General features: G+C 40.0%; 1 protein-coding gene across 1 annotated transcript in view; it reads left to right on the top strand.

The window, feature by feature from the left end:
* Positions 1 to 16,471, top strand: part of MAST4 (microtubule associated serine/threonine kinase family member 4) — a 272,663-nt gene that overhangs the window by 126,138 nt on the left and 130,054 nt on the right. The window lies entirely within an intron of this gene.

The following is a 16,471-nucleotide window of genomic DNA, read 5'->3' as shown; positions in this document are numbered from 1 at the left end:
TATGACATGGGGTCAAGGGCCACCAGCTTTTGAATCTTCATCATATCTCTGGGGTTCCTTGTGATTGACAATGAAAAACTTTGTTTTGGACATGTGTTTTGTATGCTTTAGGAGCCAACAGTTACTGTAGCATGATCTTTTCCCCTCAGTGTTGCTTACTTTAGCCTTCATAAATTATGTGCAACTCTACTGCCCATTGTCTGTGTTTCCTTGTGTTAAAGTTGTGTTGGGCTGACGGGAGGTGTAATGGCACGTGCAGTGTGCTGTGTAGCCTTGTTGCCATCTTCCTGTTGCCAGCACAGCATCTTCTGTGGACAAGTCCTTTGTGCTGTGAAGAGTACAGGAATGATTTTGATGTAAACAACATATCCCTTGGTATTTTATGGCTGTTAGTTGTGTCCTTGGCTGTCAGTGTAGGCCATTCTGTTTAATTGTATTCCCTGGTTTCTTTTGATGCTTTCATACACGCATTTGCACCCTGCTCCCTTGTTATCAATATTAATATTATTACATATCTCTGCATGTTGTCTCTTGACTCACATTTTACTAGTGTATGTGTGGGTTTTACACAGTTATGTCCTCTTTTTATGATTTATTACATCACATGTTAGAGAAAGGAGCTATTTGTTTTAATGTCCCATCATGTCCCTTTTCAGTGAAAGATGTATATGCAGCTTGAGGATATTTTAAAGCTGTGTGAAACCTTGTTACCAGTAAATTCATGCTCATATGTTTGTGTGTGTGTGCGTGCCCATATTCTTTATGTATGCAGGCAAAAAAAGTCAAGTAGTGATGACTTCTTTGTGTGCTTTAGAGACTATTTTTTGTTGTATTAATGGGACATATGTTCCTGCAGCATTACAGATAGGTTTAGAAGGCCCAGAACATCACAAAAGTTATTGACATAACGTGGCTACCTGGAGGATTGATGTCCAGAAAATGAGCTATTCAGGTTTAAAAGCTTAATTGTGTAACATAATATTTATCTGTTGTTGTTCTGTGAGTGCTGTGTTGTCTCAGTAAAGTAAGTTATCACCTGACCTGTGCTTGACCAGGTACCTTGTTTCTCCACAGTGCTCTGGGTGTGCTGTGCCCTTCTGGAATTTTGTTTTCAGCTACTTAAGCAAGGACAGGACTGGGTCAAGAATGAAAAATAATCTTAAGTAATTTCTTATCAAAATTGTGATCAGATTAAGCCATAGGGAAAAGAGCAAAATTAAATCAGTCTCTAGGGTCATGGTCCTGTAGGCATGTTGCAGAACTTCGGGGTGGGGGAATTGCATGATTCTTGGAGAGAACAAAGAAAATCAATTATCTGGGTGCCTCTATGCTATACCTAAATTAAAAAATGTTTTCACAGTAGAGTAGTTTATATGAAATTTTAAATACTTAAAATATATGTATACATGCAAATTTTTTTTTTTATAGCGCATGAGGTTCAACCTAGGTATTTGAGGGCGAGATCTCATTGCCAGTGGATTGCTGGCAGTGTAAAGGTAGGTGCCGAGGTGCTAAAGCAATAGAATCTCTACAAAGAAATAGCATTAGAAAAGACCTCATCAGTTCACTACTGTAACTTGAATAGTGAACCTGACAAAGTGAGGCAAAAAAGAGTAATACGATGGAGGTCTGACAAACTGGCTAACCCACTGTTCTTGCTCTTCCGATGCGACGTTCTGCTTGCCTGAGCAGCCTTTTCTTCAGCTTGTGGCATTTTTCACTGAACTGTTCTGTTTCTGCAGGTTCTGCGCTTGTACCCTGCATTGCCTGTTGAACCAGCAGTTTGTGGTCTTTGCACTGTTACTGTGTGCATAGCAGCAAAGCATATAGCAAGAGCCGAGGGGAAAAAGCTAGGGGAATGTAATGTGAAACAGGGAAATGTAAGGGACGTGAAACAAAAAAGTGATGCAAGGGAATAGTGATCTCTGAGCAGCAGGTTGGGGTCTAGAGGTAGCTTAGTTTGAGTGCAATAATTATGTGATAAAATTCTGACTTTCAGTGGCAGATGTGATAGATGCATGTTGAATAACAAAAATTTCTGAAATATATAGTCCAGAATTATTAATTAAATAGTTACTTATCAGATTAAATAAAATTTATAAGAAATTAAATAAATCAAAAATACTTGCTGTAAGTATTTTTAAATTAGCATTGCCTGTGTCCTCTCATTTATTCTGTGAAGAGAAGTTGCATTGTGAGCAAATAAAATTATTTGACGTTTGTTCTAGTAAAACTTCAAAATTGTGTGACGTACAGAAAAAGAACAAATGACTGTGTAACAACCTGTTTTATTCTGCTGCCTGAGAAAGTACTTACCCAGTGAGAAAACTGGCAGAAAAACATTATGTGGGTAGTCACTGCTAGCCAGCACAACTAGAATTTCAAATACTAAACCTCAAAAATCTGACACACTGGAACAGCTTCTTGTTCATTGCTTGTTTTTTCCCCAGTGACATTGATTTTTGGAAGTCCACTTCTCTTCAGTTAAGGAAAATTAGAAGTTTGTCAAAAAGAATTGTTTGCCATAAATGAGTTGTAATGTCCTCATGAGTTGCACGATCTAGGCTGCCCTATCCTGTATTGATAAATTGGTCTTTTTTTTATTCACTGATGCTACAAAGATTTGAATAATATCTTAATCTAGAGAGAGAGCTTTCTGAGGCTGTGCAGTTTCTAGCTAGCACACATTTAGCCTCTGTAGGATTGGGGTCATGTTGGGGCTCTGGGGAGATTATGGGATTGTTTGATGAACCTATACTCTGCTTAAAAAGCTAATGATAGAGGTTTTTTTTGGTATTTTTTTGTGGTGGAGATTAAAGGTGAAGTCTAACCTACAAATAAATGTTTGGATTTATTTTAATGAAAGAAGCACTCAGGTTTCTGTATAACATTTCTGTTCCTCTGGTAGCAATAATATCTGCATTCTAAATATCTGCTGTCAGCTAAAACAGGCAGTTGCTGTACATCAGGGATCTTCCTGCTCTGTGTCTTCTGGCATTGCAGATTCCCGCCCCCCCCCCCCCCCCCCCCCCCCCCCCAAATTTTCGGTATTATAGCCATACCATTACGTAAAGTCTAGGCTGACTTTCTAGAGATGTCAGGATCATGAAATCCCAATGAGCCACTTCTGTTTTGTCTTGGAGGACGAAAGGTTTTTTTGCCTCCTTATTTCCTGTGAAATGCAAATTCAGACATTCTTTATATTAGTGAGTATTCTAGATCAGTACTGTTGCTTATCATAAAGGATATTCGTTTATTTGTTATCTGCAGTATCTCCATCATTCAGCTGGCTACCACAATGTCATATGCCTTGGCCTAAAGCATTTGGGAAACTCCTGTTCATGCAGAATGCTTCAGTATCTTCTGAGGAGCAAAAGAAACCTGCTGCCATGTTCTGGTTTTCTCCAGAACTCCAATTCAAGATCTTCATCCTAGTTGCTGCCTAGCTGGGGATAAAAATATTGGAAAGACCACCGGAAAAATAGTGTAGATACTTTCTAATATTAGCCTCTTAGTTTGCAGTAGTGTACTAATACATTTTGGTGTACATTGCTGTTCTGTTATATGGACTCTGGAGATACGTTTTGGGTGAAGCCAAATGGGAAGGTCCTCTGCAGGCTGTTAATCTGATGTACCTATCCCTAGTGGTGAAGTAAGGGACCAAATGCCTGTGTACAGAGCACATGTGTACTAGGAAAATGCTCTTGGACCACTGAGTTTGTGGAATGTCCTCACATGCTTCCTTTGCTGTATCAACAGCTGGATGGCATCTATGCCTTCATATTGCCTGTCATCCATGTCCCACAGTCCTTCTTGGCTCTCACCTTCCTCCTTCACTGAGCTTTCATATCTGCTAGGGTTTTTTTATATCCAATCTACCTTCTGCGTCGGTCTCCCCATGATGGGCCCCTTTCTGAACCTTTTGGCTCTTCATGTGTCTCTCTTTCCCCTTTTCTTTTCACAACTGTCCTTCCAGCGATCATTTGCCCTCCTAAAGATGACAGCCTGGGGCCCTGGGGAATGGATTCTGCTTGTGAACCTGTGCCACGAGAAGAGTAAAAGCTATGTCAGTGTCAGCATCAGGAGGTTGCTGCTGAATGTGAGAGGGACTGTCAGTCATAAAAGTTCAGAAGGTGAACTCTTCTTCTGGAGTACCAGGGACAACAGCTGGATCTCAGAGGAGCTGCAGCGCAGGCATGTCCTCACTGGCAGAGATCTTGAATGAACTGGGAGATGCTAAAAATCCTGATGCATCTTGCTCTGAAGGCTTTACTCTATAGTCCTGGGCAGCAGTGGGTGAGACAGCTGGAGGAAGGCTGGTTTGAACTTGGGGAGTCAGTAGACAGGCTTGCAAGTTGTAAAGCAGTCAGAGTAGAGTATGGCAGCAGGAGGTACCCTGTGCTGTCAGGGGCCCCATTCATTCATGGCTGGTGGTGGTGGTGCCTTCTCTATAGTTTGGCCACATTGGCTGTTTCTTGCTTGTTAGTCGCTTGTGAATATACTGCATTATATTTGTGGCCCTGGCCATTTTTGCCTCTACCAGCACTTCTGTATCTGCCTAAAACTTCTGGGCCCTGTTGAATTTCCTCCATTGTAGTATCTGCCTCCCTCTCCCCATGGGAGTTATGGGTTATGTTTGCACTTTTAAAAAGATTAGTTGACTGAGTGCCATTCTTGAGACACTTCTGTTTTACCAGAGGTTCTCCATCCATTTGTATTTTCAGTCTTTGCCTAAAGCAGAGTGCCTTCCTTGCAGATAGATATGTTCTCTGGGATAGAGCAGAGGAGAGCTGGGGCAGGGATGCCAAGCCAGGCTTAGGCTTGCAGGACTCACTCTGTGAACATAGTTTTCATATGGGGATAGGCATGCCGAGAACCTGGTTGCCAGGTGCTTTGTGTATGGGAAGGTGGGTGATAGCTTCTGGTTCCAAAATGAGGGGCAGAGAGCATGAGCAGTACTTGCAGGGAGGTTGATGGCTCACTGAGACTGGAGGCTGCAGAAATGGAATAGGTTACTTCAGCCAAAAGCGTGGGCAGCAGGAAGGTGTGTGGCTTCTGGTGTGGGCTGAAGAGGGAGGTGGGGATGGATGGCAGCAGGACACAGCTTTGCTCTTGTAGGTTTGCAGAAGGAAAATGCCAAGGCAGCATACCGTTCTGTTCAGCAAGGGCTAATCAGCCAGTTCTGCCTCTTCAGTCTTCTAAGAAGCCTTTGCTCCCCGAACCATGGCAGCAGCTAACCTGGCATTAGCATACTTCGCTGCCATCCGTGCACAGCTTTTCTTTGCTTTCTCTGTCCTCCTGGCCCTTCTCCCAAACGTTGCAGTGTGTCCACTTCACTGACATGTTTTTTCTTAGCAAGCCAGTCAGGCTTAGACCTGTGAGATTTAATGAGATGTGTTGTGACAGCTTTCACAGGCAAGTGAAAAAGGTCAGGAAGAGTACCGGGGGTAAGTGGGTTTTTTATTGCCTGAAAGGGATTGCTGCTAACTACCACAAGAGGAGCGAGTGATGGTCTAAAAGGCTGACACAGGTTTTGGGAGTCTCTTTATATTCATTGTGTGTTGGTTGCCACAGTGCAGAAGGCAGTGCAGTTGCATATAATCGCATTTCTTGATATCTCAGTGGCTTCACTTACAAATGTTTAGTGTGGTCATGCCCCTGGGCAGTGAAGGCAACTGTAGCATTTGAGACGAACATGCTGTACGAGAAGTCCCTAACATGGGGCTGAGCATACTGCTGGAAACAAGCAAGTTCTTGCTGTTTAGCCTGAGTGGAAAAGCTCTGCTGTGCCTCTAGCAGGGAACACAGACAATGGAAATGTTTTTTTCCCTCCTCTGCTACGTAGTATTATTTTGCAGTCAGATGACTAAATACACATCCCACTTCAATGCAACATGTGATGGAAATGGGATTGAACCACACATGTTCTACATACGTGTGTGGGTATGGCCTTAAGATCCAACCCGAACTGTGATTCTTTATAGTATTGCTGAGATACTGCTGAAGGTGAGTTTTTATAGAGTGTTGTCATATTTTGTGGGTGTTTCTCCCCTAGGTTCTGCTGGGACACGCTTAAAATGCAGGTTTTATGTGGTTGAAGTGAGACTGTCAGAAGTACCAAGAATATTTCTTGTGTAAATCTAAATCCAGAAAGCTTTTAGATGACTGCTCTATAAATTTGAACTTTGTTTCAGATTTTTTAGTCAAGATTTACCAATAAGCCGTACCAGCAAATCTGACAGATATGCTGGTATGGCTTATTGGTAAGTAAACTAGGGGGAGAGGTATGGGGCTGGGGATTATGTCGATTTTGCTATATTGCCTGTAGGGTAGAAACACTAAGCAGGAAATTAGACCTGGATGACTGGCTTTAGTCATTATTTTCCATAAGTGACCTAAGTGATGGAATAGGTGGTATTTTTTAAGTTTACAGCAGACAACAAGATGGGAAGAATGCAAATATACTGAAGAACAGCATGGAATTTCAAAATCATTCTGACAACCTGGAGAAAATACACCAAGTGAAACAGATAAGCTGGAGATTTCTTCAGCAGAAAATACTCACCTGTTCAGATACAAGATAGTTGGATAAGCATCAGTTTGCAGAATAGGATCTGAGAGGTGTAATGGTTCTGCAGTGTGATGCTGTGGGGAAAAAAGGGTGGATGAAGAGGGTACATCATGCTGGGAAGCTGATGTTTTGAGCTGCAAGGCACGCAGGATTTTTCTACCTTACATACAACTTGCAAGGCCTTGTGCTGCAGTGCTGCATTTAGGTATGACTGCTGTGCATTGAGTTGGATCATCTGGAGAACAAATGACGAGTCAGCTGCTTCGAAAACTTGACATGATCTGTGGAAAAATATTTACCAAATTTGGGTTATTTACTCAAGGGAAGGCTGAGGGGCGATTGTGAAAGCCTTCCAAGTGTGTGGAACATCTGCCATGAGTAGGAAACAAAAGTGTTTTCTATGTTTTTGAGGTGTCAAGCAAAACATAATGTTTTTCAATTGCAACAAGGGGGATTCGGCTTAGATACCATTGAAACCTTCACCGTCTCTGGATAGTGAACCAGAGGAGTGAAGTACCTGGGAGTATTGTGGAATCACTATCAGATGAGGCAAACAGCTGGCTGGAGTGATAGGGGAAATACAGGTATAATCGACCTCTCTTAGGGAAGAAGGTGATCTCTTGAACTCCTTCTGGCTTTCTTTATAATGTATTATTACTTTAATGATTAGTTGCCAAAAATTTCTGCTGAAACTTGATAGCATGTTTTAAGTGTCGTCTTTCATGGAATTGTCTTCTAATAAACAGCATTATTCATTTGTGCTTGTCTGTTATGACAGGATTCCTTGTGGAAATGTGTATAGCGCTTTACATAAGCATAAGACAGATGAAAAAAAGACAACAAACTTCAGTCTTTCTGAGGTTTTGTTGTGAAAGCCTGACTGCTCTATTTCTGCTGCTCACCTCTGTTCGGAGCACTTGCCTACCCATTTGTCTAACGACTATCCAGAGAGAACCAGGAGGTGTATTGTAAAAAGAAATTCAGGCAAACATGTGTCCTTACAAAGCTGTTGGGAAGAAGCATCTGCAGGCATACATGTATTTGTGTGCGTGATGGGACCTTGATAAGGAATCATGTTATCAATCAGCCAAGAAAGACCTTAGTAATGTTCTAGGTATATATTAGTTGTTGATAGACAGGTGTAGGGTGTTGGGAGAAGGGCTGCAGGCTGCGTTATAGAATCATGACATTTGTTATCTGTGCTTCAGCTTTTTGAAGAAGAGTCACATACCATCAGGATCTTAAAAAACTGTTCAATAGAAGTTATTTCTTTTTTGTTTTCAGTGTGTTTCTTTTGATGCAAAAATAAATACAGGAAAGTTAAATGGTATCAGTTAGCACTGAAATGTAACTTAAAGATAGACCAGTTAAAGAAATGCTCATTAAGAGCATGGGTTTGGGTCGTCCCTGCATACCAAGGCTCTTGAATTTAAAACAAAACAAAACAAAACAAAAAAAACCCAAACCAAAACTCAAAACTGTGTAAACCCTATGTAATGCAAAACTCTTCAAGAAGTAGATCTGGTTTTGGCTCTTGATATTTTTAATGCCATTTCTTTCATATTCAAAGACAGCACAGATTGAGACCATAATTATTATTAAAGCATGATTTCTCAGGAGAGGACTTTATTAGTTGAGCTATCTTTATTGCTGTCTGATTTCAGTTTAGGATTTTTTTGTTGTTGTTATAGTATGTGAGATATTGTAGGAGGTTGTCTAAATCTGAAATAGGAACTCTGGGAGTTTTGCAGAAGAAAAAGCTTTGACAAAAGGTGTGCCGTTGGTTGTATTGATGGAGCTTTTGATTTTGTGTGGAATGTTATTTTGAAGGTACAGGTACAGGAGGAGGCAGGTACAAAAATGATGCTGTCTAATAAAGCGAGATGGGAGACTGATGGAATACGAGGAAGGCTACATAAATGCATTGCATTAGATGGTACCTCTTCCGGCTTTTTTGCTGTCATCTGTAATAGTTATCTGAATGATATTTAGACAAAGGATAGAAAGCTTCTCTCTCACTTTTCAGCCAGATACCTTCATTATTCTTACCTACTGCACTCAGTGTTGCAGGACCAGTCAGCAACAGACTTGCTGAATTATAATTGTCACCTCCTGCGTATAAGGAGGCTATTCTAGCTGCAGGGAAAATTTCAGAACTATCTGTTGAAACTCACCGTGGAGGAGTGGGAGTGGGTGAAGCTATGGAGAGATTTTACCAGATCTTGGCTGGTGCACATTATTGATTCCTTTTGTCTGCAGAGTTTTAGGATCAGTGTTTTTAGTTAAGGTGTTTACTATGACAACCAGTTGCTGGGTTAACTTAACCAGAGGTCTACACAGCAGCTTTGTTATTTTTAATGGTTAATTAACATAGCTAATAAACACATTCTTTTGATCTATTCCTTTGTTTAGTAATATAAACAATACTATAGAGCTATCAGCAGAATATGCAACTTGTGTATAAAAAGTTATTAAAAGTACACTTTAATTGAATAGAGTGCTTTTTAAAAACTAGAATTTAGAAACAAATCCCTTGGAGAATAATAAGAACTATAGCTTTAAATAGGCTCTGGCAAAATGTTTTGTAAGACCACCTGAACTTTTACTGTGTACTCCAGTGGCACATTTATAAAATGCGTTATTGTATATTGCTTACTGGTGTCAGATTTATGGGTATGCCTGTTAATAGATCCATGATGTTGAGACTTACAGAACTTAATGGAACAGGTTATCTAGTATGTCTTTCAGCCGCAGGGTACCAGTCGTTGCCCTGCCCTTTGAGTTTATAGTGCTATTGGCTGCCATATATTGAACACAGGTAACAGGAACATGCAGGTTCTACCAGAGTTTAACCTCTGCTCTGCAGTGACGAGGAATTCATTTTGGCACGCACTGGGTACCGGCAAATGCAAACACCTTCTATCATCCTCACCCACTTCTCCCTTCCCCAGGGAAACAAACTGCAGACTGCCCCCTCCTTTTCCTCGTAGTATCTGATGCAGATGAAAAATTCCTTGGCATTGTAAATTGGGCAATTACTTTGAGTCTGAACATGTAAGTGAAATATAAAAGAAAAAAAGATTCTTTTAACCATCTGGTATTGCTTCCTTAGCTGTTGTCTATCTCGGATATTTCTGGAGAAAAGATGCGGTAAATTACAAAACAACCCAAATATAGTAGCCAGTTACACGTGTTGAGAATACTTCTTGACTTTTTCTGGCAGATACCTGAAGCATGAGATTTGTTTTACACACATGGGGTTGGTCTTTCTGACTTCAGCCAGAGGTAACAAACTGGTAGACTCATATTTCTGACTACTTTTGTGGCTACTTAATAATGTGCCCAGACATGCTGTGTTGGCAAGAATGCAAAAAAGAGGTTGGGCTTGTTTTTTCACCCTTTTTCTGTAGTGCTGTGTTTTTCTTTTCAGACATTGCAGGAAGCAGTGTTGTGCTGTTATCTGCATCATTCCTGCCAGAACATCTTTAGAAACTGCACTGTTACCAATGAAGAAGCTGTTAGGATCTTGAATGTTCTCAGGTTTATAACTTTACTTTCCACCTGTTGGATAATTCTGCAGTGTCTCAGGTTTGAATATTCAGTCTGATGGTAAAATTACTTACCTGCTTATCTGAGAGATTTTCACAAAGTTAGGTTTTGATTATAGCAGAAGAAGGCAGCAGAAGGTTGAACAAGGAGGAGTACTAGAGGCTGATCCATTGAGAGAGAGCTTCTGTGTTGATCGATCTGACTTAACAGCAAATCCTGAGATCTTAAATTTTCCCACTGACATGAGACGATGCAAAGTTATCACATGCTGGAGACAGTGCTGCTAAATGTGTAAATATATATATACACACACACATAGATGCATGTTATATGTATGCATCTGTATGCATGTGTATATGTACACCTACATTGTTAATGTTACCTTACCCTTTACAGGTTGTACAGTACAACAGTAAACCGAGGAAAAAAAATTGTCCCTAAGTAACAACTCTGTAATAAATCTGTAACTGTGGTGCAGGACTTGAATGTCTAGTCATTTACTGTGTGCAACTGAGTTACACAGACGAGTGCTGGTGGTAATCGTGACACAAGTGTGTTTCACTTAAAGGTTACTTCATTGGGACGATGATTGCAGAACTACTAATCACAAGTGCTTGTCTGAGATCCTCTGGGAGGATGCACACTGGATAGATTGTCACAGGGATGGAATTCAGCACGCTCTTGAAAACTGGCAAACAGAAGTTTCAGCTTTTCTTTTTAAGCATAAGAAAACACCAACTTGGCTTACATAGCAAATGTGGACAAAAGCATTTGTTTCTGTCATTGCGACTTTTTGAAGGTGTTTTTAGGCCTCTTAATCGCCCGTGGAATTACAGACTGCAGTCAGTTCTGTCTCTAAGGTATACTTGTTTTTCTCCTCATGAGGAAGAAGGGACTAGAGACCAAGTAGTAACTGTGAGTGCCAGGATAATAAAGGCACCGTGATTTCCATTTTCAAAACTGTGATGTAAGAGTATTCCAATCTAATAATTGGAAAAATTAGTCAAGATAAAATATACCAAATACATTTTCATTCTGAAATTGTTTAGCCCATGCTAAAATCTGAAATCTGTTAAAAAATGTATTACTGAATTCAGGCCTTTTCACTGCTTATGTTATCTCCAAAGCATGGCATACATCTAAATCTCATAACATCCCCATAAGGACAGCACCTACCCTATCTTAATTTGCAGGTTAACCAGCAGAAAATCAGGGAAAAATCATAAAGTACTTTATGCTGGTATTACAGTTTTAATATTCTTTAGTCTTGTATTCACTGGATTATAATGACTATCTTTAAAGCAAGGCACTTTTTTTTTATGTTACAATTTCAATACAATTCCTGTTTGAAAGGGTAGAAATGAATGCTGTATGTCTATGTAAGCATTGCTAAACAGACTGTGTTTGCTGGAAGTACATAAACATCTGAACTGGTGTGCTAAGCAGTTAGGTGATAGAAATTCAGATTAGGTCATCTTTGGCTTAAGGACTGTCACAGAAAGGAGGTGTCCATTGTCATTGTTCTTTGGGACTTGATTGCTAACTCTTGAGTACCTTTGGAAAATCTTAGACAAGAGTGCATGCAGAGCCAAAGGATGCACTGGTGTGGTTGTTGCCTCAGTGTAACTGCTGTTAAATGTTAAAGACTAATGAAAGCCAGAGGCACCTGTAGTGTTAATGGTATCGCTGTGTGTAACCATCATTTAAGGGAAAAAACAAGCATAGTTGACAGCTGTGGAAGAGGAGGGTCTTGAAAGCATAGAATATTAAACTGCTTACCTGTGGTATGGAAAAGGGTCTTTCAGATTTGTGTTCCAAGGAAATGAAATATTCTGTTGTGCTTTGCTGGTTTTGCTTGGTTTTAACCAGATATCTCAGATTACTAAACCAGCAATAACTTCAGTAAAGATTTAAATTACTAACTTGAGCCATATAGTCTTATATTTCACTTTTTAAATTTGGCTTTCGTCTCTAGAACTATCTAAGGGGAGACGAGGGTTTACATTTGCAAAGGAATACAATTATTAAAGTCTTCAGTGCTCTTTGTGACTCTTTGAGATTCTTTCCACGTGAGAAATTTTCTCTATAAAAGTCATGTCAATATAGGCAAAATTTGTTAGTATGTTGAGGTTAATCTAGATAAAAAGAACACTAAATTGCAAATGAGTGTGTGTGGTGGTAAAGGGGGCATAAATGACAACAGAGGATATTTGGTGCTGCTGTGGGGATTGGCGTGTTTAGAGGGTGGTGGTGGGGAAAAAACAGATGATGTTCGTGGGAGTTCTTCAGGAATTTGGTTCTGTTTAACTAGTTTTTTCTCATGGAATAACATTTTCCTTGTTTTGTCATCTTCCTCAGCTGTGTATAGCATTACTTATTCTTTGCTTTGTCTGATACTTACGTACCTCATAGTGTTAGAAGAATGTGCTGTATAAATCTGAAATAGCTGCTGTGGGTTTTTTTGTTTGTGGTTTGGGGTTTTGTGGGTAACTGGCTAGCTGAAAAAGGTCACATAGACATAGTCCAGCTGGCTGGATGCACATGGCTCTCAGCTTACCTGAAGTAAAGCAAAAATACACTGTCCTTGGCTGTTCTTGTTACACGGTAACAGGAAGATTTCGGTGGGGAAAGAATGTTGCAGGTGGGAACAGATAGCTACAGAAGAGAAACCAGGGGCGGGCTTGGTATTTAGGCAACTAACCAATAATGAGCTTAACTTTTGTAATACGTATGAGCTAATTATAACAAGGCATAAAAGGTGACTGTAAGGCACAATAAATGAAGTCTGCTGATCACTCATATTGAGTGACTGTGTCTTCCCTCCGTCGCGACAGGGGTTTTTTTGTTCTGTTTTGTTTTGTTTTAGGTACCAAAGACTTCTATTTAGTACCAAGAGAGAATGTTTCTGGTCTCTGTCATATTGCTAGTAGAGGCAGTATCCTCCTGCTGAAACAAATGTACATTCTAACAGAAAAGAGCAGAATTCCTTCCAGTAGTTACAATACAATAGAAGCCCTAAGGTGAATATTCAAGCATTTTAACTTGCAGGTGCTGCAGATTTCAACTTGAAATCTCATACGTGGTAAATTAAACTTTTTAATTACCACAGATAGGCAGTATTTGTGGTAATTTAATCTTTTATAGTAATAATGCTGTGTTAAAATGATGGAATTGCTTTTATCAACAAAGTAGCTCTCATGATGCCTATTTTATGACAAAGATGAAGAAAATGCTTAAATCACTACCTTTGAGACAATGACCTTACTGTAATCTTTGCAAGTATAATGAATATTATTTATCCTAGGAATAAACTACAGTTGCTTTATGTGAATGAATGAGATTTACTTTTGTGGTACAGTGAGCCTCCTTTTTAACTTCCACTTGCTTCCTCAGCTATGTGTTGGTGTGATAATACCTGAGATGAAGAGTAAACAATTGTTCTGATAAAACTGAGGTCAGCTTTCACTTGCAAGGCTTCATCTAGTTAAATTGCTGCTCTTTTTTGCCCCTGGATATGTGGAGCAGTTATCATTTACTCCTGCTGCAAAAACCCTAAGACTGTAACAGTGGGCAGAATTTGATCTCCTGCTTATGTATTCATCTCTCATTTTCAGTAAATCATGATTTTTCCAAACTTCTGTGTGGATCAGGCAAAATGCATAACAGAATAATTTTCAAACTAAACCTGTAGCTCAGTCTTATCATAGAATATTACCATTAATGTAATGTGAATTGCCTGCATAAATGAGCTCTGGAAAGAGGTTGAATTATCATGGTCTCAAAGTAGACTGTGCATGCAGTTGCTCATGTTTAAGCTGCTCTGCCCAGTTGCCAGGACAGCTCATTCTTCGTTAGAGAAGACAAGCTGGCAGTCTTGTCTTCCTGCAGGTAAAATGTGCCTGCTGCCTAATTGTTTCACAGTAAAGCAGTGTTTAGTGACAGACTATTATTTTGCATGTGGAAAAAACCCCACCTTGATTATGAATTTGTCTTTTCCGTCCAGCTCGGTATTAAAATTGGCAGTTGGGAGTAATATGTGCAATTTTTGTATTGTGCTTTTGAAGGAAGCATACCTTCTCCTTCCAAGCTAGTCCTTTTGGTGGTTTGTGTACAGAAATAATCGGGGTACTTCCTGATTCAGTGGAGCTGCCTGTCTTCCTAGGGTTCTACACTGTCTCCTGCTCCCTGTGCCTTCAGTGGAAATTTAACAGCTTTATACAACAGCAATTAAGTACTCTGGTGTTACTTGTTTGTGCAAATATGCACAAAAGTAACAGGGGGAAGTACCTTGCTATAAACGTTGGTATGCACAAAGTTAAGTCCTTTGAACATTACATAAGGCTTACATAAATGTGTGTGTGTGGTGTGTAAACAGTCACAGTTTACCTATTGAAATTTTCTGGCTCTGTCAGAAACAGGACATTTCAGCGACTGAAGAAATCTTATTATCTACAACAGAGATTTTACCAGAGGAATTTTTAAGGGAACAGCGCTTGGTTTGAGAGGTGCTGAGTAAAGGCAATAGGGACTGCCTGTTCTTGGCAGCTAGGGGAGCGCCAGGAATCTCGGTAGTCATAGCTCACAGTCTGATTCTGGCTTGTTAAATTTCTGTTCCTAAATGGCTGTCTCCATAGTCAGGTCATGGAAGAACCTGTAGGCATGAACGGCTTCACCTGATAGTTTCAGTGTTGATGCTGTTCAGATAGTTGATTCTTGTCCTATTTTTTCATGTTGGAGAATGTTTTTTTAAAAAATGATGTCTTGCTGTGTTCTGAGTAAGATTTGAAGAATGTGTTTTGAAAGTACTAGGATTGTGCAGCTAACCGGTCTGTGTGCCTTTACAAGTCTGGGAAATCACCCATCGCCATTTGTGATCATGAATTTAACCCCATAGATCTTTTATTTTTCTTCTGGGAGGTGGGTAGAACTTCCTTAGGATGCTTGGCTTAGTAATGCTTGCTGGGGCCTCAGCTTAGTAATCAGAACCCAGATGTCTGTTACGTTATAGAAATTGAAATGCATAGTTCTGTGTATCCTTCAATTTTGTTTTCAATATCTGTAAATGAAGGCTAATACAGATTTAAAATACTTGACGGTAGAAATATGTAGAAGGAGGAAAAGAGATATTTATTAGTAATTTAAAATAATTACATTTATATAATTTAATGGTTGTTTTCTACTGTGTGGTTGAAAGAGCAATCTAGTTTGCCAAATCCAGTTCAGCAGTTTCCATGACTAGCAGATTTCTCTGTGTCTCTGAAACCCACAGCTCTGTACCCATGAATTCAATAATTTCTTCCAAAAATGAGCCAGGGACCCCAAAATCAGCAGCTTCATTTCATTCTTTGCTTTGACTAGTCTGTGGAAGTTGTTCATGTCCAGAGCAGGGCCAGAGCTCTGGCAAAAAATAAAATCAAGTGATTGACATTGTGGAAGACGTACAGATTGCAAATTGCACAGGAGAACGATGCAGGTAAACTAAAATATTCCAGCTCTTAATTTACTAGAAGTAAGTACTTGCACAGTGCCTTCGCTTTTCATGGTGTTTTATAGAGCATTAAAAAGGACCCTAGTCCTCACAGAACAATTCACAGTATTTTTTATTAGAAGAAGAATAACCTCAGACTAATGGAGAGTACATTTTAAAAAAAAAAAAAAAAAGAAAAAAGAAAAAAAAAAGATCGAATTATGTTAAAACCAGAATCCTACACAGTGGCTTCTATCTAAAACTGTCTTTGTAAACTGTTGTATACTGGTTTAGTCTTAAGTGAAGTTACCATTAAACCTGAAATTGATACACTTTTCTGCAATTTCTAGGTCTGGCTTTCACTCTTAACATTTCTAGGTGATTTCCCTTTGAAAATTCAAGTGCAGCCATGAGAGAACCAGGATGATAGCGTTTCCTTTTGTATTAACCTCAGTGTTACAAGAGTATGTTTGTTCTTCAGATGCTTTGGCAATTAACAGGGAAGAGCCTTTTCCTTCATTCAGCGCTTTGCTGTTCTATTACTGCAGAAACTGCCTGTCTGTTTACCAAGGAAAGGGATAATGTGACTTAAACAAGATGGCTAAATCCTATTCAGCAGGATCAGAGGGGGTGGCGAATGTTTGACATTTGATGAGAGAAACTGTTTTAAGTGAAGAGGCATTTTTTTGTGCTGTGGGCTGGCGTAGCGAGGGGGACCTCTCCTTCCCCCAAGGTGCAGTGTGTGCGCGTGTGTGTGTTGACGCGGTGGCTGGTGCGGCAGGATTCCGGCGGTGAGTTACTTGGCATGCAGAACTGGAGGTGCTGTTCGCTTCATAAAATCATCGGCGCCGTGTGCGCTGCCGCTAACCTGAGGGAGGCAGCCG

Source organism: Falco naumanni, chromosome Z, assembly GCF_017639655.2.
Source record: "Falco naumanni isolate bFalNau1 chromosome Z, bFalNau1.pat, whole genome shotgun sequence".
In the NCBI taxonomy this organism is placed as follows: domain Eukaryota; kingdom Metazoa; phylum Chordata; class Aves; order Falconiformes; family Falconidae; genus Falco; species Falco naumanni.
This window is presented reverse-complemented; position numbering and strand designations above follow the sequence as displayed.